Below are 12,882 nucleotides of genomic sequence, written 5' to 3'. Positions count from 1 at the left end.
CAGTACGTGACCGTAACGTAGAAAGAGTCGTAGTGGCTGGTAATGAAGCTATATGGACAATGAGCAGAGGGAAAGGTTTCGAGGTTGTAGTAGCAAACAGGGAAGTAAGTAGGTGTGGTGGTTTCCAACGAGAGGGGATCCACTTCAATCACAGGCTTTCATATGAAGTGGACTGGTGACTTGCTGGTCGCGCGGTTGCATCTTTAGGAGACCCACGGGGGATCAGGAGGCCATTGTAGTTAGTAATAAAGAAGGTCCCTTAGGGGACTCGGAATAGCATCGCCGTCAATAACAAAAAAAAGAGGAAAACAAGAAAGAGAGCTCGCCAAGCACTAGACCAAATATTCATGCAGGGTGGTAGAAGAGAGCAAAAGTGGGTAGAGATTGAGGAGCAAATAAATAGAGAACAAATAGTGGTGTATGCGGTTACAGAAACCAACCTTAGAGACTCGGAAGAACCGCCAGTGATAGAGAATTATGTTTGGAAAGGGTGCAACAGAACTAAATTTAGAGAAAGGGAGGGGGAGTCGGAATGCTCATCCATCAGGGAGCCAAATGGGAAAGAGCAAATTCAATGTATCAAGAGCATCTTTAGTTATCATGTACAATGAGTGGAAAGAAAACTTGCTGGGGCGTAACGTATTTGCGGACCGGAAGTAATTGCAGAGAGAAGAATAAGAGTTAGTGGAATGTCTAAGCACCTATGTTAAGGGTTTCAGGAATGGTGCCGAGATTATCCCAATAGGTGCCAAATGCCCATATACAGGATCTAGATGGTTATACAGACAACAATGGGAAGGTAGTGCTAGATCTTTGCGAGCAACATAATCTCATTATCGTGCATACATGGCCTAAGTGCGATGGGCAGACTATGGGGGATGTAGGAAACCAGCAATCGACCATTGATTGCTGTCTGATGACACAAGAAATTGATGTTAAGTTGAGAGAAATTGTGATTACGAGGAAGGGTATAGCCGCTAAGGGAGTGATTATAAACGCATCATTTTGAACATAGGATATGCAGTGGGGAAAGAGAGCAAAGAGCACAAAATGGCCAGTCCAAATTTGAACGCTGAGCAAATAGCAAATATTGTCACATGATATTCCCGGTAGGCTTATTAATGAATTAGATCGAAAAAGTAAGGAAACTCTGTTGAAAGCAGTAGAAAATAGTTTGAAAAGTATACGAATACCAGACATTTGGTGACAAAGTAAAATCAGTTTAATTTATATAGTCGAGGGTGAGGAAGGTAGAGCTTACTCACATAGATCGTTGACCATTACATCGTTAATATAAAAGTTAGCAATGTAGGTAATTAAATGAAAGCTGCAAGAATGGGAAGAGAATGGCATTTAGGGAGAACTTCAGAATGGCTTCAGAATCGGTAGGATGATAACCTGGATGATAAATTATTTCTCCTTACTTTGTGCATTGCAATACCCAGAGTAGAAAGGAGACAGTTATATGGGGCCTTTTTAGACATTACAGGAGCCTACGACAAAGCATACCGCAAGATTTTGTGGGATATTCAGGAATAGCAAGGCTTAGCCGATGATTCTATACAGCTTTTGAGATATATTTTACCTAGAAAATACCGTTTGCGTAGAATGGGAAGGGATGAGGAGCGAGGAGAAAGTTGATATCAACAATTGACTGAGGCAGGGATGCCCTTTATCCCCACTGCTGTTTATGATGTACACGGGGAAGATGGAAAGAGCGCTAGAGGAAAGTAATATCGGGTTTAATTTCTCATACAAACAGATGGGTACGTAGTAGAGCAGCTGCTTACAGGTTTGTTTTATGCGGACGACATTGTGTTGCTACGTAACAAGCGAAGTGATATGCAACATCTGGCTAACATCTGTGGACAGGAAGGCGAGAATTTAGGTATGAAATTTAGCGTTAGAAATCAGGTGTTATGGTATTCAATGAAAACAGTGAACAGACAGTGTCAATACAGGGCCAGGAAATACCTCGCGTGAAAGAATATAAATACTTTGTTATATGGATGAACTAAGGCAATATATATAAGGAAACACAGGAAAAACAATAACAGGAAAGGGGAAGAGAAGTGCGGTCATAATGAAACACAGAGTGCTACGGGGAGGCTATAGTTACGAGTTGCTCCGCGGTATGAAGAAAGGTGTAATGGTTCCAGGACTGATGGCGCTGTATTATGGACGTATTTATGAAACAATCATAGCAGGGATATATCACGACGATCATGCAAGGGATGTAGTGAGAGGCCCAGTTTAATTTGTGTTATGCTTTTGTTAGAGCCGTAACAACATGAAATAAAACGCGCTGCCCTTTTATGAATTGAGTCGAGTTTTTGATCAAGTATTTCCGATGGGCAGATCAGATGGATGTGGTGCATTCAAGCTGAGGTCGAACAAATGTTAGACAAGCTAGTTCACGAATGTGCTCAGTAGAATTACGTAACGTGCGTCTTATGTACCCTATTGATCTCCACGCATTGACGCATATCTATTCAATGTACGTGGGCCACGAAAGAGTCGAAGTTAGGTTAACACCAAGATATTTATAGTGGGTATAATGCAAAATAATGATGTTATTTATGTGATACAGAAACGTAGATTTAGTGTGCTTGAGGCTAAAACAGATAATTTTACATTTAGAAACGTTAAGCTTCATTAGTCAAGTGTTACACCAAAGAGAAATAAGTTCTAGATCTTTGGGGAACATTGCAGTGACCATAGGATGGTAAGAACTCGAATTAGCCTAGACCTGAGGAGGGAACGGAAGAAACTGGTACACAAGAAGCCAATCAATGAGTTAGCGGTAAGAGGGAACCTAGAGGAATTCCGGATCAAGCTACAGAACAGGTATTCGGCTTTAACTCAGGAAGAGGAGCTTAGTGTTGAAGCAATGAACGACAATCTTGTGGGCATCATTAAGGAGTGTGCAATAGAAGTCGGTGTTAACTCCGTTAGACAGGATACCAGTAAGCTATCGCAGGAGACGAAAGATCTGATCAAGAAACGCCAATGTATGAAAGCCTCTAACCCTACAGCTAGTATAGAACTGGCAGAACTTTCCAGGTTAATCAACAAGCGTAAGACAGCTGACATAAGGAAGTCTATTATGGATAGAATTGAACATGCTCCCAGGACCGGAGGAAGCCTAAAAGCAGTGAAGAAGAAACTAGGAATAGGCAAGAATCAGATGTATGCGTTAACAGACAAAGCCGGCAATATCATTACTAATATGGATGAGATAGTTCAAGTGGCTGAAGAGTTCTATAGAGATTTATACAGTACCAGTGGCACCCATGACGATAATGGAAGAGAGAATAGTCTAGAGGAATTCGAAATCCCACAGGTAACGCCGGAAGAAGTAAAGAAAGCCTTGGGAGCTATGCAAAGAGGGAAGGCAGCTCGGGAGGATCAGGTAACAGCAGATTTGTTGAAGGATGGTGGGCAGATTGTCCTAGAGAAACTGGCCACCCTGTTTACGCAATGCCTCATGACTTCGAGCGTACCGGAATCTTGGAAAAACGCTAACATAATCCTAATCCATAAGAAAGGGGACGCCAAAGACTTGCAAAATTATAGACCGATCAGCTTACTGTCCGTTGCCTACAAAGTATTTACTAAGGTAATCGCAAATAGAATCAGGAACACCTTAGACCTCTGTCTACCAAAGGACCAGGCAGGATTCTGTAAAGGCTACTCAACAATAGACCATATTCACACTATAAACCAGGTGATAGTACAATGTGCGGAATATAACCAACCTTTATATATAGCTTTCATTGATTACGAGAAAGCGTTTGATTCAGTCGAAACCTCGGCAGTCATGCAGGCATCACGGAATCAGGGTGTAGACTAGCCGTATGTAAAAATACTGAAAGATATCTACAGCGCCTCCACAGCCACCGTAGTCCTCCATAAAGAAAGCAACAAAATCCCAATAAAGAAAGGCGTCAGGCAGGGAGATACGATCTCTCCAATGCTATTCACAGCCTGTTTACAGGAGGTATTCAGAGACCTGGATTGGGAAGAATTGGGGATAAGAGTTAATGGAGAATACCTTAGTAACTTGCGATTCGCTGATGATATTGCCTTGCTTAGTAACTCAGGGGACCAGCTGCAATGCATGCTCACTGACCTGGAGAGGCAAAGCCGAAGGGTGGGTCTAAAAATTAATTTGCAGAAAACTAAAGTAATGTTTAACAGTCTCGGAAGAGAACAGCAGTGAGGTGAGCATAGCATAGCAGCAGTGACCATAGATAGTGAGGCAATGGAAGTGGTAAGGGAATACATCTACTTAGGACAGGTAGTGACTGCGGATCCGGATCATGAGAATGAAATAATCAAAGCATTAGAATGGGCTGGGGTGCGTTTGGCAGGCGTTCTCAGATCATGAACAGCAGTTTGCCATTATCCCTTAAGAGAAAAGTTTATAACAGCTGTGTCTTACCAGTACTCACGTACGGGGCAGAAACCTGGAGGCTTACAAAAAGGTTTCTACTTAAATTGAGGACGACGCAACGAGCTATGGAAAGAAGAATGATAGGTGTAACGTTAAGGGAAAGGAAAAGCGCTGGTTAGGTGAGGGAACAAACGCGAGTTAATGATATCTTAGTTGAAATCAAGAAAAAGAAATGGGCATGGGCTGGACACGTAATGGGGAGGGAAGATAACCGATGGTCATTAAGAGTTACGGAATGGGTTCCAAGGGAAGGGAAGCGTAGCAGAGGGCGGCAGAAAGTTAGGTGGGCGGATGAGGTTAAGAAGTTTGCAGGGACAACATACCCACAATTAGTACATGACCGGGGTAGTTGGAGAAGTATGGGAGAGGCCTTTGCCCTGCAGTGGGCGTAACCAGGTGGATAATGATGATGATGATGATGATGATGATGCACACTTGATGGAACGATAAAGAATGCAGTCATCTGCGAAAATGCGCACGTGTGAGGAAATGTTATTCGGTTAGTCATAAATGCATATTAGAAATAGTAATGGCCCAAAAACGCTACCTTGTGATACACCTGAAGTGCGAAAGAGGAGAGGAAAGTAACTGCTGTGAATTTCTGACAGAAAGGAAATTGAGAATCCATGTTAGTGTAAGAGAATCTAATTTAGAGCTGATAATTTCAAAATTATACAGCAAGGTGCTACGAAGTCAAACGTTTTTAAAAAGTCTAGAAAAGCACAATTAGTTTGTAGATCCCCTTGCATGTTATTATGCAAATCACGTGTTACTTCTAATAATTCCGTCTCACAAAAGAAGTTTCTCCAAAGTCGGTTTTGCTTAGAAAAGAAAAAAATTGTTGGCTTCCAGGTGAATTACGAAGGAACAGCGCCAACGAAGACGATCACAAGTGGGGGGAACGACACAGGACAAGCGCCAACTTCATCTATCTTTATTCACCGAAAATTCAGCAAATATAAGAAAAATCACAGACATGCGCACAATGACCATAATGTATCATCTGCCAAACCGTTAGATAGGACATTTCACTTTTGAAGAGGGTCACGGAAGTATCACTAACACAGTTTTTTCCTCTTTTCTTTATATGGAAGGCTTCCAAAACCTCACGTGCCTTTGTTTCCCTGCTTCTGCCAAGAATCTTTGTCTCTCTGAACCGTGGTTCACACTTCTTGCAGTACTGGCATTGTTTTCGTGGCGAATGTTCTGCGGCTCGGTCACACGCAGTGCAAGTTGCGCAATGTTGCGAAAGATGCGAAAGATGCGCACCTCCTTTCAGCGACCGCACATGTTCAGCTGCACGGTCATTCACGCATCTGCCCGTGTGGCCCACATAGGTTTTCCCGCTGGTCAAAGGTATTTCATATACCACACCGGTGCAGCACTTTACGAACTGCTTTCCATGTTTTTTGGTGCAGTTGCTCCTGGAACCCTGGCTCGCGACGCGGGCGCAGAGCTGAGCTTGTTTTCGAGGAGCCGAAAACACGACTGGGACGCCGTGTCTGTTTGCCACCTTTTTCATATGTACATACGGAACCACTTCCGGCTTCGCAGCTGAAAGAAGGAGGTGCGCATCTTTCGCATCTTTCGCAACATTGCGCAACTTGCACTGCGTGTGACCGAGCCGCAGAACATTCGCCACGAAAACAATGCCAGTACTGCAAGAAGTGTGAACCACGGTTCAGAGAGATAAAGATTCTTGGCAGAAGCAGGGAAACAAAGGCACGTGAGGTTTTGGAAGCCTTCCATATAAAGATAAGAGGAAAAAACTGTTAGTGATACTTCCGTGACCCTCTTGAAAAGCGAAATGTCCTATCTTGAACGGTTTGGCAGATGATGCATTATGGTCATTGTGCGCATGTCTGTGATTTTTCTTATATTTGCTGAATTTTCGGTGAATAAAGATAGATGAAGTTGGCGCTTGTCCTGCGTCGTTCTCCCCACTTGTGATCGTCTTCGTTGGCGCTGTTCCTTCGTAATTCAAGTATGCACCATCTAGCCCAAATGAATGTTGTCCTGAACTATGTTCCAGGTGACAGTAGACAATTGACGCAATTACATGTTCTAACATGTTGCAGCATATAGATGTTAGTGATATTGACGGTAGTTTTCTGGTGCGTGTTTATTACCTGACCTAAATATGGGTATGACCTTTGCTGCTTTCCAGCCTGAGGGCAGCACGCCAGTCTCTAAAGATTTCCTGAAGATGCGAGACGTAATATTACTACATGCTATGACGGTGTTTTTCTGAACTTTGGAATTAATTTCGTCAACGCAACAGGATGCGGTTAGCTTGAGGTTATTTATCAGGCATGCGATGCCTTCAACTGTTACTTTTATTGGTGAAATATACTGGTAGTTTAGCTCCGATACATCCGGGAGATCCGGCTAATCTGTGGTGAATATAGAAGAATAATAAGTATTGAAAGTAGAAGCAGAGTTAATATCTGGAATGAGAGTGTTACTATTGTTGTGTAAAAAAATGTTAGTGCGGTCCTGATCTGGGCTTTTAATGCGCCAGAACTTTCTCGGATTAGAGTTTAGAAGACGTGGTAGATCTTGAGTGAAGCATTTATCTTTAGCTGAAGACAGGACAGAACAGTAAATTTTCAAGCTTTCCTTGTACGTGTCCCAAGCTGCTTGCGTGCGCAAGCGCTTAGCACTTTCGTAATGCCGCTTCTTCCTGTTTGTCAGTAAGCGTAGGATAGGGTGAACCATGGGTTAGATTTTTCATTGGTTATCCTAATGGGAGGGATGTACTGGTTAACCAAGGCACACATCTTATTCCTGAGGAGTATCCAATTCTCCTCCACCGACCGACTTGTAAACTGATGTAACAGCATGTGCGAAAAGAATATATTTAACTCCGAATGCATAACGTTGTAATTGGCTTTATTAGAACTGCGTATTTTTTTAGTAGCGAAACCTGTAAAAGATGAGGGTACGTTGAGGGTTACTTGCAGTAAAGAATGATCGCTAAAACTATTAATAGACGCAATTTGATCAACTGTCTCAGGAGCTGTTGTGAGGATTAAATCTGAGATATTATTACCCTGTGTAGGCTGCGTAACAGAATGAAACAGGCTAAATTATTTCTGACGAAGTATTACAGGATGAAGATAAGTTAACCCAGTTGATCAGAGGAAAATCAGAGGGTCAGAGGATCAGAAGAAGTCTCGTATGAGATAGACGGCATCAGAGGGGTGAAGCTTCGTCACTGATTCTATGTCGCTGCGCAAGTCATTAATAAATGAATTAGTAGAACTCGGAGGTCGGTAACATCCACCTAAAAGCATTCGTGAGGATGAGAACATGCATGCAACCGAGATACTTTCTAGGTTAGAGTATGAGTTGATTACATAATACGAAAGTGGCGTTCTTATTGCTAGAAGGACGCCGCCGCCTCTTATCTTTTCGGTCATATCTGTGACTGTTGTGGTTGTGAACACATTGAAATATTTCTTTAGGAGAGACATCCGGATACAACGAAGTTCCAGTTAATGTTAGTATGTCAGATTTGCTGTCTTCAAGGAAGGAAGAAAGCTGGTCGCGTTTACGCACAAGACTTCGAAAGACTTCAAGTGCACTTAGTGAACGATAATGATACCGGAGGAAAGACATGATAGGAGTTAGACCGATTATGACTTTTTGGACACGTGCTGCCCTTCAGCTATCTACTGGAAGGAATAACAGAGTTGGTAGCGATATCAAATATGTATGTCTTGTTGTCTATGCCCAGCCTGACAACTGTTAGTTCGAAGAGTATTTTTTTCTGTATCTTCGTGAATGCAATAAGCTGTCTTCTCGCCTGCCGTGTAGCTGTGGAGAAATCTTCACTGATAGCGAGTTTCTGAGCTGACATCATAATGTTGCCTTTGTCCTTAAAAAAGGTTTTGCTATTATTGGCCTGCGTTTATTGTAACTGTATTTGCCTATTCTATGAGCGCGTTCAAATTGGTTATTTGTCACTGTTATTTGAAGCTTCTCCGAGCAGAACTTTATTATTTTTTGTTCGGATGCAACCAAACATTTGTTAGGGGCGTCTTCAATTTAAGAAAAAGAACACAAGGTTAGAGCGTCGCATCCACTTTTCAGCGCTATCACACCTAGATGAAATGTTAGACAACTGGACAGTAACACTGCGCAAGTTAGTTGTGGATGTTACAGCATCGGATGTGTGCTGTTCGGATATGTTGCATGTTTCCAAAGCTGCAATTCAGGAATTTAGGAGCTTAATCTCATTCTCGGCGGCTGGACAGCTCTCCTTGTTTAGTATCGATTCGGCAAGTAAGCTAGCCTGCCCCTCCTCAAGCTTGATAATTTTTTCCGTGGCTGAGGCGAAGGCATCTGCATCCGCCTTGCTCATGGGACTGTACACTGTACAATGACCTCATGTTGATGGGCATTCAGCCTTCCTATTGGCTACGGTGCCCTGCACATCCTCCAAGGCTTCAAGAAACTACTGAGACGGAGTATAGCTCTACACCCTCTTACCCGATACATCATCCTTTTTATCCGGTAAATAGGTGTAGTTGTGTGCGCACAAACTACACAACTGTGCAACTTTGAACCACGACAAAAATAATGAGGACGTCATGGTGCCACCGACAGCACAAACGCTACGATGATGTCACGAAGACGACCGCGGCAAAACTGCGACGAAGCTTGACTATGGCGCCAACCTGACGGCTACGCAACCACTACAGGGGTGTGATAAAGAGGGCATAATAACGAGGACGGTCAGATAGGAAACGACCACAATGACGCCATGGATACAGTAACACGTAGGTAATGACAACACCGACATGTGGAGCCCGACAACCACGAGATTACGATACGACAGTGGTATGACGACTAAAGTGCAGTCGCAAAAAAAAGTATGTCATTGCTTATGTAAGCCAATAGCCCAACGAATGAACTAATGCACGCCTGAACGAGAGAACTAACCAACGAATGCAGAATTTAACCAATAACTGAGTAACGAAGGAACGAACAAACGAAGGATTCCTTGCCGAGTCCGGCCATCAAGCAACCACGAAAACAGACGGAAGAAGCAAAAGAAGTATTCGCCGAGAAGTTTGCGAGCATAAACATTCTAGAGGGCACGCTGATGCTTACACATCATCATCGACAACGGCGCACGCGCTGTACATGTTCAGAGTTCCAACCTTCTTTTTGCCACAGCAATTAAGTAGTCACGCAACAATGACAGTCATCATCACGTCGTCATATCAACGTCTTTGTGTCGTAATTGTGTCCTTAGATTGTAGCTATTATTATTATTATTATTATTATTATTATTATTATTATTATTATTATTATTATTATTATTATTATTATTATTAGGGGTTTCAGATAGGTACAAGCACAACTAAACTAAAGGCACGCGGTACATATTGCACACAATAAAAAAACGAAAAAGAACAGGCACAGGTACTGACAAACTTAGAAGATATACTGGTCGTACTAGTAGTGCAGCGTGGGCAAGGCAAACGCGATTATTTTCTCATTTTAACCAGGTTCCTTGACCAACACCAAGGAGATCCTACGTTCCCATTTGATACGATCGCCCTTGGGATACTCAGCGACTTAATCACGTAGCCGCCACAGCAGAAAGTACATGGCCCTCGGTGACATCCTACGTAAAGCTGCTGAACCACGCTTGCTGAAAATTGCAATTTCCCCTAATATGTCTCGAATACATGTGATTACAAATATGTCCCACTTCTCTGAACACGCCTGTCGTCAACATCTTTCCCTCGACAAGCACCACACATCGCCTTCGTCCTCGTTACATCGCTACACAGACGTCTCACAATGTGCGTCCACCTGATTTTATGTTTGCATCTCGTAACCACTCTGAACGGTGTAGTGCAAAATTCTTAAAATTTCACAAGAAAGAAGTTGTGCATAGCGTTGCATATCATAAAATTTAGCGTTGCATATCATAAAATAAAGGAATTGTGCACATCGCCGTTAGTTGTATAGCATTTAATAAACGCTTCACTTCAACTAGATAACATCTACATTCGGTCAATATTACGCTCCAATGTTGCTGCCACGAGATAAAATTAAAAACGTGAACGGTCAGCAAATGTACACCTCCCTGCACTATTCCTTTAATACTCATTCGACCGGTTCGGAGCTTGTTGCCCTCCGAGATGCCGCTGATTATATTAACAACCAACCTGCTAATGGGTGGTCGATATTCTGCGACATGAAATCGGCCCTACAATGATTTTAGTCAACTATTCGTCGCGGGTCCTGTAAACCGCTTGCGCCGGAGATACGAGAAACACACGATAATATGATCGCGATGGGACACGACTTCTTGTTTCAGTGGCTGCCGGGTCTCATTGCGGTATCTCCGGCAACGGCCTCGCCGACGAAGTTGCTAGGAAAGCACAGGAAGACGGAAACCTTATTTCTGTACCTTTATGGAGGACTGACGCAATCCGACACTTAAGCAAGCTAGCGCACCGTACGACATTGGAGAAGTGGCACACACCAGAATTCACCTAGCATCGATTGCATTCCCTCGACCCATCTATACAACTGCGGCTGTTACCTGGGCTTCCGCAAAATGAGGAAACAACGCTGTGACGCTTACGCTTGGGCGTCGCATTCCCCAATGTATATACGCGTTTGATTGCATAGAAATGGCTGATAGCGCCTGTGGTGTCGACCAGACTATAGAACATCTACTGTGGTTTCGCCCATCTTTTGAAAATGAAAGAAATGACCTCATCACAGCTCTAAATCACTTAGAAAACCGTTCATCTTGAAGGAATATCTTGGGACCATGGCCTCGCACATCGCAGCTACAAAAGGTCAAAGAAGCGCTGCTGCGATAGTTGAAAGCTACTGGATTGAGCGACCATCTGTCATCTGTACTGAGTGACCGTCAGTAGATATAGAACAGAAAACTGTTACAACTTCGGCGATATGCTTAGTGGACTCTCTTCTTTTAATTTTTCCCTCCTCTTTCCCCTTCCCCTAGTATAGGGTAGCCAAACGGACTCAGTCCTGATTAGCCTCCCTACCTTTCATTTATCATTTTCTTTCTCTACCAGCAAGTTTTAAGTGTGTTTTGGAAATAGGACCGAACGAGTCATTTTTCAGCTACGCGACATCAAATTCAAGGACTTGCTACGCAGAAGAAACAGATGTAGTGTATTTGTCTAACCACACATACGCCGACTTCGCGAGCACGAAAAAGAAAGCGCTTACAGCAGAAAGCATAGGATGGCAATTCGCGTGGCTCCCACACCAAAAGGTGATTGGGCATAATTAATTTAAACAGTCGTAAGGAGTGTGCTCACCTCATCTTTCATAGGAAGCGGAACTTGGCTCGGCTGCACGTCCCCGCATTCTTTGAACCAAGAGCCACGAGGATGTCCTACATTATCGAGCAGTGAGCATTGATCGATCCGATTAGCGGTGTCTTCAAAAAAGTGGTCCGAGTTTCGTTCACGCCTTGAGACTAAAGCTATTCACGAAAGCAAATGAGCACTCATTCGAGCAACCAACCACATGCACGATCAATGGTAAAATGACATCCAACGCAAAGGTAATCCGCGATAAAGAATCAGGCTACACCTCCCGTTATTGTAGCGACGACAATCTTTAAGTACAAATTAATACCAGAAATCAATCAGCACAAGAAGTGCGAAGTTAACACAGGCGCTCAATTTGCGTATGTTAAATAACAACTCGTCCAACTTGTCATTTTGATAAAGAAATTGTGATGGAAAAAGGTTTGGCACCTGTGATTCCTTAAAGCACGCGTGATATTCGGGTCAGCAGTCGAGGAAGCCACAGGAACAGCTGGTCACCAACTCAGAAGGCCGGGCATCGCGATTCCAGCTCACTCGATCAGCTGGTCACTAGATCTGCAGGGTGGGCATCAAGACACCAGGCTGATCAAACAGCTGGCCACCATGTCAGCAGGCAGGGCAGCATCGTACTAGAAGGCCTGGCCACCAGGTCCGCAGCGCAGGCAGCAAGACAATCTGGCCGCTCTAGAACAACTCACTGACCCAAGACGGGTAGAACGAGGTTCATTTAAATCAGTCGCATATACCTAGTGGCACATAGCCTGTTACGCAAGCTGTATTCAAGGACCGAAAGGCAGCACGTACGCAACAGCACACAAAACTAATTAAATCCTAGTGTTTTAAGCGCCAAAACAACGATATAATTATGAGGCACGCTGTATTGGGGCACTACGGAATAATTCTGACCACCTGTGGTTCCTTACCGTACAGCTAACGCATGGTAGACATAATTTCTTGCATTACGGCCACATTGACATGTGGCCGCCGCTGCCAGTGTTTCAGCCCGCACCTTCGGGCTAAGCAGTGCACTGCCAAAGCCACTACGCCATCACGGCGGGTGATTTCGCATATCCAGTGACTAAAGTTGGG

The sequence above is a fragment of the Dermacentor variabilis genome, chromosome 10, assembly GCF_050947875.1.
Source record: "Dermacentor variabilis isolate Ectoservices chromosome 10, ASM5094787v1, whole genome shotgun sequence".
Taxonomy (NCBI): domain Eukaryota; kingdom Metazoa; phylum Arthropoda; class Arachnida; order Ixodida; family Ixodidae; genus Dermacentor; species Dermacentor variabilis.
Note: the sequence above shows the minus strand (reverse complement) of the source record.